The 20,857-nt window shown below is 35.8% G+C and overlaps 1 pseudogene; it reads left to right on the top strand.

Moving 5' to 3' along the window:
* Positions 1 to 2,412: 2,412 nt before the first annotated feature.
* LOC149183268 (uncharacterized) lies at positions 2,413 to 12,678 on the top strand (annotated as a pseudogene).
* The last annotated feature ends 8,179 nt before the right edge of the window (positions 12,679 to 20,857 follow it).

The following is a 20,857-nucleotide window of genomic DNA, read 5'->3' on the forward strand; positions in this document are numbered from 1 at the left end:
AACAATAGTGGGCTTTTATGGGGCACAATAATATAATAAGGGGGTTGTACTAATAACAATAAGGGGTTACACTAGTAGTATAGGGACCTAACAGTTAATTTCTAAACAAAAGAACGAAGCACAATTTCAGTGAGTTCATCTCACATTTGTTCATGTTCTGCTTCAGCAGCATTGACCAGATATTTCATGGTATCCTATGTGCTTCTTTGGGTCATAGTGTAGCCTCTACAGCTGCTCGAATAACCGCTGCACTAATTGTCCCACTTGCAAATTCAAATTAAAGGCCCAACATTTCAAATTTGATATCTAGGGTAGGTATGGTGGTATTAAAGGCAAAGAGCAAATTTAAGGCCATACTAAGGTCATCCTCTTTAACTTATGGTGGTATACCACAATTGCAATGACACCGATATGGAGTTATATAATAAAATTTCAGAGCTAGAAATAGCAGTATGGAGACAACTTTATTATGGAGAAAATGTTAACATATGAGGTATGCGTATGTAATGTTTTGGATATGGAGGAGGGTTGTTATATGGAGGCCAGCATTGCAAAGTATATGGAGACAAGACAAAAATCGTTGTATGAAATATACTATGCAGAAAAGAGATATAACAAAACCACGCTTCTGCTGCGGGCTACGAAAACCACGTATGGAGACAGAAAGCATTGTATAACCACAACATTCTGACTACCACATTGTTCTGACTAGAATATGCAAAATAGAAAGCTTATAAGTGTTGTATATGGAGTCGACTGTGTAGAAATTAATGCAGAGCATACTCCATAGTTTATATAAAAATGTTATGACAGTTATAAAACATATACCATTCCTCACCATTACGCACTTCACTGCTGAACCACAAGGTTGAACACAGTAAAATGAGATCGAGAAATCAAATACCAGCATTATATCTGAACATACAAAGATTTAATGCACCGCATGCAACAACAATTTCCTCTTGACATGGAACCATCGTATCAAAGTTCAAAGAAGTCACTTCAACTTCCATAGTAGGTGACTTGAATGTAAATGAACTAACGCACTAAGAGTTTGAACAAAATGGCTCACAATGCAGAAAATAGTAGTGATGCTTCCAATCAACATATTGGTTACAATGCACCCAGAATAAACTTCAGAGGCAAATAATCGACATAGCAGATGGGCAGAGAATCTTGGACAGAGAATAATGGAAAGAGAATTTTTGCATGGGGGAATATACAGAGCACATGGATGACAAGCGCTCAAGGAAAACTAAATGATATGTCAGTATTCGTAGGAAAATAATGGCTCAAGATGGAGTAGGACCAGCAATTGCCTGCTCTGGTACCATGTTAAACATATACATGGAAGGAACAGAAGATGAATGATAGGCATGAGAGATTATATATTATTAACAAATGATATACATTTATAGTACATTCATATGACCTTTGGTTTCATATTCCAAGGTCTCTTGGACTTCCTTAGACTATTCAGCTTCCACACCAACCCTTAGAGGATTAGGTGTCCAACATTTACAATGGTTATAATTCTGTATAATTAATCCTATGGGTATGATGTTGGCCTTTGCATTAATATTCATAGGCCATAGCCTTGAACTTCGCTCACGAAACGTAGGTGAATTTATTGCTTTGGTTGTCTCGATCCGGGTGGCTGCCTGGAGGTAATCCAACTTTCCTTATCCCACCTAACCCTCAAGATGGGGTTCCTCCACCAACAACTCACCTTGGCCCACTGGATCAAATGGTCCTCAAGTTATCATCCCTTCATTTCTCGGTAGTGAGGTTTCAACTTCTCATTGTTTCACTTTGGTCTTTCTGAGCGGTTCTTGCTCTGCTCTATTCTTCGATGGTTTTCTTCGTCTGCTATCCAGGTTCATTGGACCATTTCCACTACATTTCGACAACTATTTTGGAACCTGGCACTCTCATACCATATGTAACACGTCTATCTATCAACTTTAATATATATAATTTTTGTTTACATATTAACTCACCCCATAATACATATATAAGTTTAACGAAAACATAAACATGGATTAAACATTATGTATGACTTTTAAACAATCATAATAACTGACATTATCGAATTTATACATATGCAATGGTGGGACTTTACAAGCTATGAATTATTGAATAATGAATGTGGTGGATTTAATATAAATACGTGAAATTTGACTTTACAATATTTATAATTCTGTAGAATTAATCATATGGTTACGATGCTCGCCTTTGCATTAATATTCATAGGACATAGCCTTGAAACTTGCTCAGGAAACGTAGTTGAATTTATTGCTTCGACTATCTTGATCCGGGTGGCTGCCTGGAGGTAATCCCACTATCCTTATCCCACCTAAACCTCTAGATGGGGTTCCTCCATCAACAACTCACCTTGGCCCGCTAGATCGAATGGTCCTCAAGTTATCGTCCCTTCATTTCTTGGTAGTGAGGTTTCAACTTGTCATTGTTTCACTTTGGTCTTTCCAAGCAGTTCTGGCTCTGCTCTGCCCCTCGATGGTTGTCTTTGTCTGCTATCCGAGTTCACTGGACTATTTCCACTCCATTCCGACAACTCTGACTACCTTGAAGAACCTGAAACCACTTCAATGCTCAGGAATTTGTTCTACGGAGGCCAAGCCTGGAATGTCTTCTCCGAAGGTAAGCTTTTAGATCTTCTTTCTGCATTATTGTTCATGTATTTTAGGGTTTAGAATGCTTATTACTGATTCCTATTTCTATTGCATGATACTAATACCATTTATCTATTATGGTGAAAGGTCTAGCTCTCGGGACGGAAGATTCATCTTGGCACTGAGGCAAACCCTCCTTTTGGTTTCATTGTCTCCCAACAACTCCGGGTAATACAAATATCTCTAATTCTATCTAGAATGGTGTTTTAGACAAGCCAATAAGCTGAAAAGGCTGTAAAGAAAACTCTAGATGGGTTTTCCAAGTCTAGTGGAGTCATGGCTCCTCTGATAGCTATTCTTGTGTTTGATTCCAGAAGTTTGTATGTGCTCTTTTTGTAAAGCAAGGAGGCCTATGGCTACGGCCAAGTATGGAGGTTTTTTGGCAAGGGGCCCTCTGGTCGCCATCCCTGATATTATATTGGAACACTTAAATATATAACTCGAGTTTATAATTGAGAAGATATTCATATTTCTCTGCTAGGTTTTTTCGATTATTTTTCTGAGCTTTTATTTAAACACAGAGTTCTCTCTTTTTCGAAGTGGAGGGCTATCTTTCATCGAATTCTTCCGAGGGATTATTATACACTTTGTTTGATGTAATATGGCTTGGAAAAGTCCAACGATTTTTGCATATATTTAGCTCTCGTTCGGTAAAATCTCATTGTTTTAGACTTACGAGAAAGAATGTTTAAAATTTTCCTTTGGAGCTCATAATGCCACAATATGCGATGCCTTTCTAACACTGTAATCCTTTTGTATTTCAATGAAACTTCTAGAAGTAGCTACTTCTCTCTTACATGACTAAATTCGTGAGCTTGTTGAATTTCTTGTTTTTCATTGTGACTATTCAGAATTAATTTATGTTTTTTTTGCATCCACATAGTTCTTATGCATGAAAAGATTGATGGTGTATAATTCGAGAACAATTTAATGTTTGTTGATCGCAATGTATACATGATTATTTCATCCATCAACATTTACCATTCTTTCGATTAATAGATGATTTTAAATGTTGTTTCTAATAATAGGTGATTTTAAATGTTGTTCCAAGTTAGATAAGATGCAATATAGAGAAATATACCTTAACTGGTTAATGTAATAGTTTTTTTAAATGGAATTCCTATCCTTTCCCAAGATTGGTTTGTCATTCTAGTTTCTTTACTAAATATTCTGATATTCTTAATACAATTTATTTTTGCAAAAGTAGTAAGGGTTTTTCCTTAGATTCTCTAATATTCTTTAAAAGAATTTTTTCAATTAAATACAAAAGGACTCTAAATACATACTCCAGAAATAGGAAAACATTACCTATACTTTTACACAATAATTGACAATTATTTCTCTAACACTTTAGCCAATATCCTAGCTACCATTCTTAGATTCAGTGTACAACTTATATAAACAATTATGTACTTATCTATTTATGCTATCGAGAACTTAATATGATATAAGATTTGCACATTAATTTCCTCTCTGTCGTGAGATTACCTACTTTGGTAAATCTTCCCCCCCTTGCTACTCCTTACATGCTACTCCTTACTCAGGAGATTACCTACTCTGGTAAATATTCCACCCTTGCTACTCCTTACATGCTACTCCTTACTCAAGATTTCTTGTTATCTCTCTCAGAGACTTTAAAGCTTACCAGCTATCTGGTCCTAACCAGACATAGCCATTTTAGACTGCCCCTTGATCTCACATCACCATCCTCTTGATCATTTTTTGTAAAAACACTCTAGGATTTAGTTTTGGAATAGATAACTATTTCCATAACTAATTACCTACTAAAATAATATTTACCTATGTAATGACTCATGGTAAATAGATAAATAAAAGTTACATATCAGTTACAAAAACTGATTCTTGAATTACGTAAAAGCTTAGATAATGGAAGAAGCTTTGGATAACTTACCCTCCAACCACCACACCCTTCAAGAAAGATATAGTTGATCTCTTGGGATGGTGACGGAAAGAAGGATTGCGAGGTTTTAGGGATAGGTGGGCAAGAAAACAATTCGGTTAACTTGAAAGCATTCCGCCGAGTTTATTTGAAAAGAAGAATCTGAGGAGAGGTGGGCAAGAAAACAATTTGGTTAACTTGAAAGCATTCCGCCGAGTTTATTTGAAATAAGTAATCTGACAAAGGGGCGGCTTCTGTTGAAGGAGCTCACCGGAGCTTTGCCACCGGAGATTGGAAACTGTCTGACTCTGTCGCGCTTGCGTCTTGGGAATAATAGGTTGCTGAATCAGATTCCTAGAGAGATTGGAAAGCTGGAGAATCTTGTTTTTCTGGACCTTGCAATGAATCAGTTTTCTGGTTCTATTCCTGCAGAGATTGGAGGATGTTCTCAGCTTCAAATGCTGGATCTTCAGGGAAATCGACTAGGCGGTGAACTTCCAAGGGCTCTTGAGTTCTTGCACGGTTTGCAAGTCGTTGATTTGTCTACTAATGAATTGACCGGGCTGATTCTGGCAACTCTTGGAAATCTGGTTGCCCTGACTAAGCTTACTTTGAATGGAAATGCTCTGTGTGGTGCTATACGATGGGAGATCAGCTGGTGTACCAATTTGTAGTTACTAGACTTGAGCTTAAATCGATTTTCAGGGCAAATTCCTCCAGAAATGGGAAAAATTCAAGCGCTGGAAATTGCATTGAATTTGAGCTGGAACAATCTTTCCGGCTCCATTCTGGCACAATTTTCCGGTCTTACTAAATTGGCATCTTTAGATCATTCCCACAATTTGCTCTCTAGAAATTTATCTGCTCTTGCTCAGCTTCAGAATCTTGTTTTCTCAACCTTTCTTTCAATGATTTTTCCGGGTCTGTAGACTTGAGGTCAGATATGCAAGTTAACAAGACCTCAGCATGCGCTATGGCGACGAAGATATCGAAGGAAAGAGAGATAAGTTGACCTCCTGTAGCACTCTTTGTTTATGCGCAGTAAAAGAATGTTTGAATTATATGTTTTCTTAGTAGAGAATTTGTTAATGCATGCAAATAGAAATGATTATTTGATGTATTTTCTTGGTGAAGAAAACACATGATAATGCATGCGGTGAAAGATTATCATTATGGCTGTTATTTACGAAGATTTATCTTGGAAAATAGGAACCTGGTCTTGGTTCTTTCCTTGGTTTACATGAGCTAACGAGTTAGAACTCTTAAAGAGAGTTATGCATTAGTAAACATTGTGGAGGTCAAACAATATTATTTGGGTATATATATATGCTAGTTAGCTAGTATGTTATGCGTACTCATGCATATGAGTAGATGTTAAAGGATCTCTTTAGATGTTGATTATTGTTTGAATATTATTGTAACTAATCTTGTTGCCAAGATTGCTGATGACTGCATTGACATTAGATGTTGATTATTGTTTGAATATTATTGTAACTAATCTTGTTGCCAAGATTGCTGATGACTGCATTGACAGTAGATGTTGATTATTGTTTGAATAATATTGTAACTAATCTTGTTGCCAAGATTGTTGATGACTGCATTGACAGGAAACGATGGCAGATGGTGCCAAGGAAAGTGATGTTTAACATTATGACAGAAAAAAGGATTTTTCGTCCATGCAGATGAAGTCAAGCTGCAGTATTGTCCATTGCTAGAACAATTATGCCACAAGGAATGTTGCATGTGGCGGTATGTGAATAAAAGATTACATGTAAATTGTATTAGCTTTTAGCTAGTTATGTGACAGCTTAATGATAATTCATTGTAAAGATTTTAAGACAATGGTTAAGGGATGGAATCCCTTACAAACCATTGAGTGAGGGGTGAAAACCCTCACGAGCGTTTAATAATAAGATTAAATGTTTGCTGGTTTTCACCCTACGGGGTTTCCAGGGTATATCCGTGTTCTATGGTGTGATTGATGTGATTGCCTTATGTGTCTGTTGATAATGATGGGTCCTTAACGATGATGGTTCTTTATTTGATGTGACAACCATAATGTCTTAGTACATGATTATCTAACATGGTTAAGGATATCAAGAAATGGATGCATGGATTCATGAGACAGTTTTTGCTATTACAGTGATGGTTAAAGGTTATGCAATGGTTATGAAATTTACTGTATTTGATGGCAATTTACTTGATGTGCTAATGAATAGTATATCTAATGGTTAGTGATGATTTGTGGAGTTGTGAGTTGATTAATTACTTGTGGTAATTGTATAAAAAAATTCTAACTCCCTACTTTTACATGCGAGGTTACCGGGGTATGTGCCAAGTGGTATCAGAGCTAAAGGTTGCAGTACTGGCGCCTTTGGGAATTGGTAATCGGAAAGGATATCGAGGTACGCCATTAGTAGGCAGTAACCCGGGTATGAGTTTAATCATTCGCATATTCATTTATGTCGTACACTACTTTTGGCATGATAGGTGTGAGTCATGTTTATAACTTCTTTGAAAAGTAAGTAATAAGTTGTTGCATAACTACGTTCATAACGTTGGATTCCTGATGAGGATAAAAGACAATGAAACTTTTTTCACACTTACAAACAAAATTGAACACTCATTACACTTAAGAACAATATTGACCACTCATTAAGGGAAGTGACAATCAACTACCAAGTTGGATTTGCAAATACGGTAATAACAATGATGCATTTAATGAACAAAACTGAAGTTACAATGAACAAAACTTAATGAGCCAATGCATGAATATAAATTAGGGGAACATCCTTGAATAGGATGAAAATTTGTTTTAAAAAGGACATTAGAAGAACCACTTTAGATATTGGAAACATGCAATGAGTCAAGCAGTGAGACTTGATTGTCATAACTAACTTTTGATTCAGTCTTGTCATGGATGCATGAAGACGAATGGTAGTTGAGATTGGTTAGTGTTGTATGACTAACCCATAGAACTTATATGCATTAATTCAATCAGACTTAAGATTATTACAATTCAAAAATAAGTGAAGGTTGATTGATGTCACATGCATGGAATGTGTGTATGAAGGTTTTTACTCTCTCTGTGCTATAGTCCAGTTGTTCATGAGAAGAATTCTTAATTTTATTCACCATGAGAATGCATGATGAATAGTATATGCTTATGTCTTAATAGATTTAATGATGATTACCCTGTAATGAATTGAAATCCATTAGCATGGTATGTGCTTATGTTAATCATTACTTGTTGGGAGATAAAAACCATTGGAGCCTCGATTTAATGATGGTTGAATTTATCTCTACTATGGGAATGATGGATTTTTTATGCATGTTGCATTCCAGGGAGAAGTTAATTGTAGAGGCATGTTCAGTGGGTAACATTTCTAGGACCCACTTGTGGTATAATTACATGTGATAATTATTCATAAATAGACTACCTGTGTTAATATAGCTGTCAGTAAACATTAACTACCTTCCCCAACCATGGATGCTTCCAAAGGAAAAGGAAGCAAGGAGAAGGAAAAGACCGTGCTGTAGGGACAAACGGAGATGGGAAAAAGAATCGCTAAGTCTGGTGATGACCAGATAAAGCAAGTTTTGAGTGTTAGAATCTTGCAGAAGACTCTAAGTCTTGGGATGACTTGATAGCGCTCGATGTGCATATGAGTATTCCTTTGACCATGCTTAAGGAGTTGGAAAATGATAACTATAGTGTGTTGAGGTTAATGATTTTCGTAATGTCTCCTTGAACTCGTTATTTTGAAATGGTCACATAGTAGAGTTATGATAGTTGTTGCATCTAGCATCAAGTGGTAACTCTGGTGCGTGTGTGACACTTAGGAGATTATGCTTCTAATTGCATAAGTAGAGAAAGTATTTGAATGCATGCAATAAAAGAATGGTTCTTTTATAGATTTTCTTGGTAAAGAAAATGGGTTAAGGCATGCAGTTAAAGATTGATTGTTTATATGTTTTCTTGGTAGAGAAAATATGATAATACTTGCGGTAAAAGAATTGGTTATTTTATATGCTTCTTGGTAAGAGAATAGGTAGTTCCTCCTAGTAGGACTACATGTGAGTCTTGTGAGAGAAATGTTTGTCTCTTGTTGTTTTTCTTGGAATAAAATCCTTGCTAAATATAGCCAAAGTATCTTCTTGAGAAAAGAGGATGAGGCATATAAATGTCCTAAGGACATAGCATGGAAGGTGGCCAAGTTTTCTTGAATTAAAATATGTATCTTTATTTGATAAAAGCTTCTTAGAATATATATATATATATATATATATATATATATATATATATATATATATATATATATATATATATACATATATATATATATATATATATATATATATATACATATATATATATATATATATATATATATATATATATATATATATATATATACATATATATATATATATATATATATATATATATATATGCTAATTGCATTATGATTCTAGTTAGTTTCTAAGTTCTAGTGAATGATTATGCATTACATGCATGATAAAAGATAACTAAGAATGTGCTTCTAGGCACATAGATATTCATCTCTAATTTCTTGAGGAAAGAGTATATTACATATATACATAAGTGTAGTCTCATCCTAAGAGTATGCATACTTCATGTATGAAGATGCAGGATTTTATGAGAATTTTCTTGAAAATAAAAATAGAGCTTCTTTCCTTAAAGACACATTAGAATAGTGTTCATACAAGAACCAAAATCCTTACTTGTTTCATGAAAAGAACTATGTGCATTGAAGTAAGGTAATTGTGTTAGGAGAACACATGTTGCATATTGGTAGCTATTGTGACTATGGAATTACGAGTCTGTGTGTACTTAGAGGAAGTGGTCATGTTAGCTTCCTTGAAGATAATAATCTCTTGGAGAGATTGTCCTGTTGGATGAGCTGTGTTGATTGCTTGATTTTGATGCATAAAGGATAAGTAAACCTTGTTTTTGTATCTTTATTTTTATGCCTAAAGATAGATATCTTTAATAATTTCTGAAAGGGAATCTTGAGAAATCCTCACATCAGAAGATAGAGAAATGGGGATTAAAATGATTTCCTTAAGAAAGAGGTATGTGGTTTGTTGTATGAAATGATGATAGTCTTTTAGTGAAGGGAATAAGTGTTGCATACATTAAAGAAGGGCTTGTATGATAAGCAATGGTATGCACAAAGATTAGTCATTGTGACAAGAATTATGTTCTTGTATATGTTTAATTATACTAACGATGCATGACTGCCATAGTAAACGTAAGATAATACTCCATTAATGATGATTTGAATTGGAACAACAGACTATGGCAAAACTGGAAATGTTTAGATTATTAACTCAACTGTTGTTGACATTTATGCATTAATGAATATTGCATATGCTTTTATACATGACAATATTGTATGCAGTAACATTCTTGGAAATGGAATATGTGTTAACTGATGCATATTTATAACTAACGTTGCTGATGGGATTAAGTAGTGGTAGCTTAATGGCAACAAGAAAATTCATCACATAAATTATTGCAATGTGAATTGCAATCTTAAATGAGAAAGAATGATGATATGCATGAATTATGTTGTTTAGAAATTTGCATGCATACAACGTGTATGATGGATATGTTTCCCATCAATCTTGATGTTGTGGACCCATGTTGGGGGTTAAGTGTAAATGCATGATATACATGCATGTTTGTTGTGCTAATGATAATGATTATATGGTTCATTGTGTAAATTACTTTGAGGAAGAGTAATAAAAGAGAAATTTAATATGCCAGACAGTTGCGGATAGTTGGGTTGATGACAGTTACCTGCCGGAGGGGTTGATGGTACTTGTCTGCCCGGATTGTGAAGGCTTGAATGCCTTGGGTTGATGACAGCTACCTGCCCGGAGGGGTTGATGGTACTTGTCTGCCCGGATTGTGAAAGGCTGGAATGCCTTGGGTTGAGGGCAGCTACCTGCCCGGAGGGGTTGATGGTACTTGTCTGCCCAGATTTACTCTCCCTGGAATTCTTGAGCTGGTTGGCCAGTGGAATTCCATGTTAGACCTGGTAAGGTCTCTATCAAAGAAACTGTCTGGATGTGAAAATGACTCGATTTGGTTGTGGAAACCAGTTCCCATGGGTTGGGAATTCTTAGCCTGTTATGGTTCTCATAGCTAAAGAAATGAACGAATCAGCTATATGATATGTTGAAGATGAATTTTACATATAGTTGTGTAAAATATGTTATGCACATTTAACAAGAAATGAGCTTAGTGTTCAATAAGGAGTTATTGGAAAATTTAATTCCTTTATTGTATTATTAATTTTGTGAACATCTTAGTGGGAGCTAAGACAGTTTTTGCTTGATGCAGTGATTGACTGTTTTGATGATTAGAGAGCTAGGTGCTCTTTTGGTACTTTTAGAAGTACTTTGCGGATGTCTTTAGTAAGAATTCATGCAGTGTGCACGTGAGCAGTGATTTATCATTTGATGATTAGTGTTAGTGCTCTTTAAGTACTTGTAAAAGTACCGTGATTTAGAAAGCATCTAACATTGCACAAATGATTGCTAGTCAAAAGTATCTCATTTGAATCGAAATATAGTGACTAATGTGATTGAAGTTGTTAGTCATATATTACAGGAATTACTCACCGTGGAGGAATGAAGAGTTTCCAACCACTATTGAAATACTTACATGAAAGTATTCCTGGTTTTCAAAATAGATGGTAAGTAATGGTAAGTTGACACAGAGAATTGTTATCATGAATGAATAAGGGCCAAGTGGTGGCGATTAAAAGTTGCATATTTTTGCAATTACAAATGCTTAGGACTATTGATGCTCCTAACTAATGATATTCCTTATGATTATATCATTACTATTTCGGGTATTGTCATTTATTGCAATGAAATCTTGGATTTTAAAGAGGAATGATCATCTTTTGTGTGGTTTAGATGGTTATACCATGAGCAAATCTCAAGTTCCCAACGAGAGATGAACACCGAGGACGGTGTTCCTACTAAGAGGGGGAGTATGTAATGACTCATGGTAAATAGATAAATAAAAGTTACATATCAGTTACAAAAACTGATTCTTGAATTACGTAAAAGCTTAGATAATGGAAGAAGCTTTGCATAACTTACCCTCCAACCACCGCACCCTTCAAGAAAGATATAGCTGATCTCTTGTGATGGTGACGGCAAGAAATACTGCGAGGATTTAGGGATAGGTGGGCAAGAAAACAATTCGGTTAACTTGAAAGCATTCTGCCGAGTTTATTTGAAAAGAAGAATCTTAGGATAGGTGGGCAAGAAAACAATTCGGTTAACTTGAAAGCATTCCGCCGAGTTTATTTGAAATAAGGAATCTGACAAAGGGGCGGCTTCTGTTGAAGGAGCTCACCAGAGCTTTGCCACCGGAGATTGGAAACTGTGTGACTCTGTCGCGCTTGCGGCTTGGGAATAATAGGTTGTTGAATCAGATTCCTAGAGAGATTGGAAAGCTGGAGAATCTTGTTTTTCTGGACCTTGCAATGAATCAGTTTTCTGGTTCTATTCCTACAGAGATTGGAGGATGTTCTCAGCTTCAAATGCTGGATCTTCAGGGAAATCGACTAGGCGGTGAACTTTTGAGGGCTCTTGGGTTCTTGCATGGTTTGCAAGTCGTTGATTTTTCTGCTAATGAATTGACCAGGCTGATTCCGGCAAATCTTGGAAATCTGGTTGCCCTGACTAAGCTTACTTTGAATGCAAATGCTCTGTCTGGTGCTATACGATGGGAGATCAGCCGGTGTACCAATTTGCAGTTACTAGACTTGAGCTTAAATCGATTTTCAGGGCAAATTCCTCCAGAAATGGGAAAAATGCAAGCGCTGGAAATTGCATTGAATTTGAGCTGGAACAATCTTTCCGGCTCCATTCCGGCACAATTTTCCGGTCTTACTAAATTGGCATCTTTAGATCATTCCCACAATTTGCTCTCTGGAAATTTATCTGCTCTTGCTCAGCTTCAGAATCTTGTTTTCTCAACATTTCTTTCAACGATTTTTCCGGGTCTGCAGACTTGAGTTCAGATATGCAAGTTAACAAGACCTCAGCATGCGCTATGGCGACGAAGATATCGAAGGAAAGAGAGATAAGTTGACCTCCTGTAGCACTCTTTGTTTATGCGCAGTAAAAGAATGTTTGAATTATATGTTTTCTTAGTAGAGAATTTCTTAATGCATGCAGATAGAAATGATTATTTGATGTATTTTCTTGGTGAAGAAAACACATGATAATGCATGCGGTGAAAGATTATCATTATGGCTGTTATTTACGAAGATTTATCTTGGAAAATAGGAACCTGGTCTTGGTTCTTTCCTTGGTTTACATGAGCTAACGAGTTAGAACTCTTAAAGAGAGTTATGCATTAGTAAACATTGTGGAGGTCAAACAATATTATTTGGGTATATATATATATATGCTAGTTTGCTAGTATGTTATGCGTACTCATGCATTTGAGTAGATGTTAAAGGATCTCTTTAGATGTTGATTATTGTTTGAATATTATTGTAACTAATCTTGTTGCCAAGATTGCTGATGACTGCATTGACAGTAGATGTTGATTATTGTTTGAATATTATTGTAACTAATCTTGTTGCCAAGATTGCTGATGACTGCATTGACAGTAGATGTTGATTATTGTTTGAATAATATTGTAACTAATCTTGTTGCCAAGATTGTTGATGACTGCATTGACAGGAAACGATGGCAGATGGTGCCAAGGAAAGTGATGTTTAACATTATGGCAGAAAAAAGGATTTTTCTTCCATGCAGATGGAGTCAAGCTGCAGTATTGTCCATTGCTAGAACAATTATGCCACAAGGAATGTTGCATGTGGTGGTATGTGAATAAAAGATTACATGTAAATTGTATTAGCTTTTAGCTAGTTATGTGACAGATTAGTGATAATTCATTGTAAAGATTTTAAGACAATGGTTAAGGGATGGAATCCCTTACAAACCATTGAGTGAGGGGTGAAAACCCTCACGAGCATTTAATAATAAGATTAAACGTTTGCTGGTTTTCACCCTACGGGGTGTCCAGGGTATATCCGTGTTCTATGGTGTGATTGATGTGATTGCCTTATGTGTCTGTTGATAATGATGGGTCCTTAACGATGATGGTTCTTTATTTGATCTGACAACCATATCGTCTTAGTACATGATTATCTAACATGGTTAAGGATATCAAGAAATGGATGCATGGATTCATGAGACAGTTTTTGCTATTATAGAGATGGTTAAAGGTTATGCAATGGTTATGAAATTTACTGTATTTGATGGCAATTTACTTGATGTGCTAATGAATAGTATATCTAATGGTTAGTGATGATTTGTGGAGTTGTGAGTTGATTAATTACTTGTGGTAATTGTATAAAAAAGTTCTAACTCCCTACTTTTACATGCGAGGTTACCGGGGTATGTGACAACCTATTACATGGATTCATGAGTTACATCACTTGCATATGTATAAAATTATTATATTGACGATGAAAAATATTTTACTAAATTTTGAGGGAAAATATGCTTTTCCTTTATAAAACACCAATTTCTTTATTACAATGAATATTATTTTATTAAAAAAAAGTCTATTTTCATAGTAAAAAAATAAAAAAAAATTAAATGCATCTATATGATTATTCATGTATTTCCATCCATTTACATGTTTTTCTTAATTCAAAATCTAATTGTAGAGTGTGGAGATTATTAATATTTACTTATGATCAATTTTAGTATCTTATTTGTTATCTAGGTGCCTTGTTGATTTTCCCTTTTTTTTTCTAATTAAGTTTGACAATATTAGGTAATATTGTTGTAGGTTATTTGGCCTAATTGTTTTTAAAGTTGGTTGTATATATGTTTGTAAAAAAAATTCTTTCATGAACTAATTTAAAAAAAAAAAATTGGTGTAATGTCATTGGTCGTAATTTGCAAGCATGTAATGCAGTAGGAAATTACATTGCTGCAAAAAGTTATAATTTTAGTCTAGCATATAATTGAAAAATGCTACATATTGATTCTAGTTTAATTCCCCCTTTAAAAAGGCTACATTCCAGTTGAATACCATGGGTCAATACCATTGTTTCTCAATACCATGGGTCAATACCATGTTCCATCTTTATTTTTATTAATACTAATATTAGAGTTAATAATGTTTTTTCGCATGGTATTAATAATAATTTGGCCCATGGTATTTGGGCCATAAGCTTCACCTAAATAAAACCTCTTTTTTGAGTGTACTTAAATATAACATGACTTATGGGGTAAATATAAAAAAATATTTTATTTATTTACCATACCTCTCATTTATTTATATTTTTATTAATTTATCATACCTCTTTTATAAATATGGCATTTGGCCCATCGACTTCACCTAAATAAATCTTTTTTTTGAGCCTTCATAAATAGAAAGAGGTTTATGGACTAAATATAAAAATATATTTTATTTATTTACCACACCTCTAGATTATATATATATATATATATATATATATATATATATATATATATATATATATATATATATATATATATTGTTGGAAATAATACTGAGAGGGGGGGTGAATCAGTATTAGCAATTTAACAATATTTCATTTCCATAAACAAATTTATATACGCTACTTCTGTTAATGAAACCTGCATGTATACGCAACTGTGCTTAGAGCAACCAGGGTATACCTTGCAAACTTATAATTTAGTTAGTTGATCTTTAATCTGTGTATCAGAACCATATAACTAGTAATCAGATGCAGTAAACAAAATAGGCAATCACACACATGAACACAAGATATAAGGTGGAAACCCAATGTGGGTGAAAACCACCTGCTGCAATCATCTCTATCTTTCTTTAATAAGAAACTTCTTTTACAAATTTTGTACTGGTGCAGCCTTATACCAGTACGCAGGCTTCTACCTGCAGAAGGCTACAACCTTCTCTCGTTCTCCAGCTTTTCCTGGAAGGGAGCTACAACCCCCTTAGCTCTTGTACTAGCTAATGTGTTTACTAGTACGTAGGTGCTGACCTACAGAAGGCTACAACCTTCTCTTTTCTTCCAGGGACCACGTTTCATAAATTTTCAGACTGGATCCATAAAAAACATCAATCAAACATCAAATATATCTGCATCAACCAATCTCCTTTGCACCAACCAAAACTGAATCAAACAATCATTGTTCTGAATGTTGTAACCAGAACACAGTAACAGTAACCAGAACCCAATCCAGAACGCAAAACATTGCAACAACAAACAGAAGTAGCTAAAACATATTTTATGAGACGTACGCTACTTCAATGTGTCAAACCTGCGTTCATACACTATTATGTGAAGGCAAACCTGCGTATACGCTATTTTGAAATATCGAACCAGCGTGTATATGCACCTTTGCTATAATGAACCTACGTACAGATCTGTAAAAGATGATTTAACCTTTACAGCTATTCAGACATCAATTATACCCAGATCATCAGATTTACAGATTACGACATGCGCCAATTCTTTAGATAAAAGATCAAAAACCACACAAAGATACTTCTCTTCAAGCCTTAAGATCTTGACCCATCAATAGAACTTATCCTTCTTCAAGCACTCAGGTTCCTCCTTGTTTCGGATCCAACTATGCATCATAACCCAATGACCAGTATTCTAGATCTCGCTCTTCATTAGATATTCAATGCTTGAGTGCCTTTTCCTAATGATCTCCTCCTACTTTTATAGTCTTAGGCCTTACTTAATACCATGGTCCAAAACCACTTTAGAATCAATACCTTGGACCAAATACCTAGGGTCAATACTTCGGACAAGATACCTTGGACCAATACCATGGGTCAAAATACCAAGGACCAAATACCATGGACCAAAACCAAGTTTTCCAACATGTACACACTTTTCTTTGCGTGAAAGTGTGTGTATACGTATACGCACCTTTTGGTCTCCGAATCTGCGTGTATACGCAGTTTGGTCAAGGGGAACCTACGTATACCTCTTTTTCCTTCATTCTGTGATCCTGAGCTGTGATCTGTCATCTGAGTGAGTTGCCATCAAGGACAACACCTGTGTCATAGCGCCAAAATTGTGTCATAATGCCAACAATCTCCCCCATTGGACTTGATGGCAACCCCAAGTCACTCTCCCCCTTTGTCATCAAGGGCAAGGGGTTATGCTCCCCCTGAGTACATGTTGAATTCTCTGAAATGCTGAAGTGTGTTGTTCATGCTCCCCCTGACTATAAGCAAGGTCTACAAGAATATGTTCTACAAGAAGAACATGACTCTATACATCATAACTGACCTTCCTATCACCAAAGACTCATACATACATCCATCTCCCAACCATGTGGGGATATACCAAGATTGACTCATCCACCCAACCAAGTGGGGATATACTAATAGTTTATACATGATAAAACAAGAACATTACATCATCCATCCCAGGCATAGTGGGGAAACAAACTAGGTCGTTACATGACCTTGATAATAAAAGTTATACATAACATAGAGACAAAATATCTAAAACAAGACTATGATAGTCATCAGCAACATCTGTCAATCACCATCCAGACTAGCAACCATGATCTCCCTCTGCACCTGTTCCACTTGAATAAAAAACAACTATGAAATTGTACCAAGATCTTCTAAGGTAATGCCAACAATGATAATGCATTATTAGAAGTATATGCTCCCCTTGAACCTGTGCCAGATGATCACTGTTAGACCCATATCAAACTCTTTTCATCCTGAGTCTGGCCCACTGATATTCTTCAAACCAACATATACGTGGCTGTATCCATAGAAACCGGTGTATGTACGCGGATATGCTTAATGAAACTCGCGTACAACCACTGTTCTCTAAAACAGATAAGTGTCAACAGCAAGATGACGCATCAACTACTCCCAGCTTCTGTCTAAGGTATTCAAATGTCTCTTTGGGTAGTGGTTTGGTGAATATATCAGCAACTTGTTCCTTGGAGGGAACATACTCCAATTTGACCTTTTGTTCAAGCACTTGTTCCTAGAGAAAATGATATTTGATAGGTATGTGCTTGGTCTTGGAATGCATGACTGGATTCTTCGAAATACTGATTGCACTTGTATTATCACATAGAATGGAGATGGGTGGAGTACATGTGATCTGAATGTCTTGCAATGTTTGCATCATCCAAAGGAGTTGTGTGCAACAAGATGCAGCATCCACATATTCTGCTTCAGCTCTAGATAATGCAATTGAACTTTGTTTCTTGTTGAACCAAGACACTAATCTGGAACCCATATAGAATGCACCACCACTAGTGATTTTTCTATCATCCACGCTTCCTGCCCAATCTGCATTAGTGTATGCATGAAGTGTAAGATTTGTGTCCCTAGGATACCATAAGCCAAAATTCTGAGTTCCTTGAAGATATTTGAAGATCCTTTTGACTGCCTGCAGGTGTGATTCCTTTGGATTTTCTTGGAATCTTACAACTATTCCCACTACATGCATGATGTCTGGTTGGGTACCTATTAGATAGAGTAGACTACCAATCATGGATCTATAGCTTGGTTGATGTACTACTGTTGATTCATCATTTGCGCTGAGGCTGCATCCTGTTACGATAAGGGTACATACTGGTTCAGAATCTTCCATGCCATATTTCTTCAAGATCTGCTTGAGGTACTTGGTTTGTGATAAAAAAATACCATCTTTATTTTGTTGCACTTGTAAGCCAAGAAAATATGTGAGCTCACCAAGCAGGGACATTTCAAATTCTTTCTGCATTACCAAGGCAAAGTTTTGACTCATGGCTTCTTCATTGCTACCAAAAATGATATCATCAACATACACAATAAGTATTAGCAATATATCATTGTCAATTTTTATATATAGGTTGATGTCATTTGATCCTTTTGAAAAACCTTGTTGATGAAGGTATTTGTCAAGACGATAATACCTAACCATTGGAGCTTGTTTTAGACCATCGAGAGCCTTTCTAAGTCTGCATATGAGTTTTGGATCATTTCCAAGGATGAATCCATTTGGTTGCTCAATATACACTTCAAGATTCTTTTAGGTATCCATTAAGAAAGGAAGATTTCACATCCATTTGATATACTTTGAACTTCTGAAAACTAGAAAGAGCAAGAAACATTCTTATAGCTTCAAGTCTAGAAACAGGTGCAAAATTTTCTTCAAAGTCTATACCTTCTTTTTGAGCATACCCTTTACATATAAGTCTAGCCTTGTTTATAATAACTTCTCCATTTTCATTCAACTTGTTTTTGAATATCCATTTGGTTCCTATGACATTCTTATCATTAGGTCTAGGAACCAGTACCCAAGTATTATTCTTTTCAATCTGCTCAAGTTCTTCATTCATGGCCTTGACCCAAAATTCATCTTTGCATGCTTCATTTACATTTTGCGGTTCAACAGAGGAAAGCAATGCTAGATAGCTTGAAGCTTCTGTAATAGTTCTTCTTATCTGCACTCCTGCCCCTTTCTGCCCCAAAATTTGACTCTCTGGATGATTCTTCTGAACATACTTGGATGAAGTCTTTTCTTCTACCCTTATCTGTTCTTCTGGTGCCTCATTGGTTTCTTCTTCAGAATTTGTCTGATTTGATGTGAAAGGATAGTCCTCATCTTCTTCGGTTTTTACCTTCTTTGGATTTCTGCCTGCTTCATCAACCACAACATCAATACTTTCAACAATTTTCCCAAGTCTTTTACTATAACACTTGTATGCTTTGCTTCAGGAAGAGTAACCAAGGAGAATGTGTTATGAAACCAGCTCAAGAAAAGATAGAAAAGATAGAAAAGATAGATCAACGCCTTAGAATTCAGCCTCTTCGAGGGGGAAACCTCCTTTACATTACATAAATGAACAATTCTTGGATGATTCAAATGACAAAACCTCCTTTCTATATATAGGAGTCTAAGGACTCACAATATAATCCAACCGACCTAACAATAATAATATAAAGCCAGAAAAATAAAAATAGAGGGATTCTATGGGGCACAATAATAACAATATGGGGGCAATAGGGGCACAACAATATAAATAAGGGCTATAACTACAATAGTAATGGGGTAATCACTAGTATTATAGGGACCCAACATGCCCCTCGCTTTCAAAAAAGTGTTGTCCTCAACGCTTGAGTAGTTCTGGATACTTTTGCATAAAACTCTCATCCTCCCATGTGGAGTCTTCAATGGATAAGTTCTTCCACTTGATAAGATACTCTGAAATTGATCGATTTCATAGTTGTCGAGTTCTTTTTTCTATGACTGCTTCCGGTTCCAATATAATTTTTCCTTCCTGGTCAAGTTCTGGCAATATTGTTTGAACTGGGAGCTTGTCACCTATAACCTTCTTTAAACATGAAACATGGAAAACTGGGTGCAATCGAGAAGTTGCAGGAAGCTCCAATTTGTATGCCATAGTACCAATCTTTTGCAACACCTTGTACGGACCATAATACTTTGGTGATAATTTATTATCCTTCTTAGCCAGCTTGAGGGACACTTGCTTACATGGTTGTAGCTCTAGGAATACCCAATCACCTACATCAAAACTTCTTTCACTGCGATGTTGATCTGCCTATTGTTTCATTCTATTATGTGCCTACACGAGGTTATCCTTTAAGAGTTGGAGGACATGTTGTTGATGTTCGACTGCCTGAACCTTAGAATTTTCTCTTAAATATGATGTGATGGATGGTGGTTGATACCCATAAAGTGCCATAAATGGGGTCATTTTTGTTGCTGTATGGAAGGAAGTGTTATACCACCATTCAGCCAGAGGCAACCATTTGACCCATTGTGTTTGTTTATCAGATACAAAGCAACGAAGATATCCTTCCAAAAATTTGTTTACTATCTCAGTTTTCCCATCAGATTGAGGATGATAAGATGAGCTATGAGCTAACTGAGTACCAAGACAAGAAAATAATTCTGTCCAAAAATTTCCAATGAAAATGGGATCTCTGTCACTTACAATAATCTTTGGGTTTCCATGTAGCTTTTGAATTGTTTCCATAAATGCAGTAGAAACTGTACTGGCTTTAAATGGATGTGATAATGCACAAAAGTGTGCATACTTGGTAAGTCTATCAACTACCACCATGATGACACTCTTTCCCTCAGACTTGGGTAAACCTGTGATAAAATCCATTGAAACCTCCTCCCAACGTTGGCTTGGAATGGATAAAGGTTGTAATAGACCCGGTGTCTTAATTGTTTCA

This window comes from Pinus tabuliformis, chromosome 3_2 (genome assembly GCF_031772625.1).
Source record: "Pinus tabuliformis cultivar Carrire ecotype Pingquan chromosome 3_2, CPIR1, whole genome shotgun sequence".
Classification (NCBI taxonomy): Eukaryota; Viridiplantae; Streptophyta; class Pinopsida; order Pinales; family Pinaceae; genus Pinus; species Pinus tabuliformis.